Source organism: Sylvia atricapilla, chromosome 7 (assembly GCF_009819655.1).
Source record: "Sylvia atricapilla isolate bSylAtr1 chromosome 7, bSylAtr1.pri, whole genome shotgun sequence".
NCBI lineage: Eukaryota > Metazoa > Chordata > Aves > Passeriformes > Sylviidae > Sylvia > Sylvia atricapilla.
Window position 1 is genome coordinate 24,387,598 of NC_089146.1, and position 1,192 is coordinate 24,388,789.

Here is a 1,192-nt window from a genome sequence, read left to right on the forward strand (position 1 = left end):
GTACCATAACAGGGTCGGGCAGGTCAGTCACTGAGGAACTGCTGGCTCCTCACTACCCCTGCACTCTGGCAATGCACCCAAGGGTCACAGTAGACAGCTCCAGATCTGTAATCCCAGTCCTCTAGGAAACGAAACTAATAGATAATGTGGCAGAACTGTGATTCAGATTATAAGTGATGCCAGAGGCAGGTGAACTCGGGTAAGTAAATTATTTCTTGGAAGTCTGTGGATAAAGGAGGTGTGATTTTCTTGGATGTAATTCAGGGTTTCTTGCTGGAAGAAAAGCTTTTTCTCTGTTCCCTGGCCCGCTCCTTAGCCTGAATTCCACACTAAGGAGACTTAATCTTCTTCAGGAATTGTCTTTTTTTAATACTTGCTGTTTGTGTTTCTGATAGGCTACAATACTGAGGCTTGCGTTTAAGTGCCCTTCTTGTGATAAACCAGCAAGTGTCCATATGAAGATGTTAACACTTGAAGGGTGCTGCTGTTAGTCATTAAAATAGCATTCTTGACTAAAAGGGCAGTGATGATGGGTTGGCAAATTCACAGCATTACAGCTGACCAAAGCACCCAGCTACAGCCAGCTTCTGTTTCTGTCTCCTTATCAGAATCATTAGGTTGGAAGAGACCTCTGAGATTATCAAGTCCAACCTTATACCCTCCTGATGGTTATATTTCATAATGCCATACTTTATGTGTTTAAAACTCTGGACTTCAAGGCAAGTGGTTCTCAGTATGACTTAGTGTCATAAGCCCTGGGAGGCACAGGGTGAGGATCTAAATCTGTAAGAAGTCTGCAATTAGAACTGAATTCTTTACAGTTGATTCATGGGGGTTTTATTAAAGGCTGAATAGTAAGTTACAGCAGCATTGGCTTATTTGTTTTGATTTAAATACCTTCTTTTTGTACACCATTCAATTAGTATTTACCCTTTGAAGTTCAAATTTGTCCGTTTTTTGGGGGGAGAAAAGGGAATTTAGAAAGCATTTAAAATTCCAAAGAAGTAACTTAAAGGATCTTTCAGAAGATGGGTTTCAGGAGAGTCAGAAAAGGCAAAAATTGACTAACTGTATGGCTTTTTTTTAAACTACAGTGAAAACTTTTGCTTACATTTCTGACACTGCAGGCCTTTTCCAGCTTTTCTTTGCAAATGTTCTGAAGAGCGTGTCTGTGTAGTCTTAGCTGAAGGTT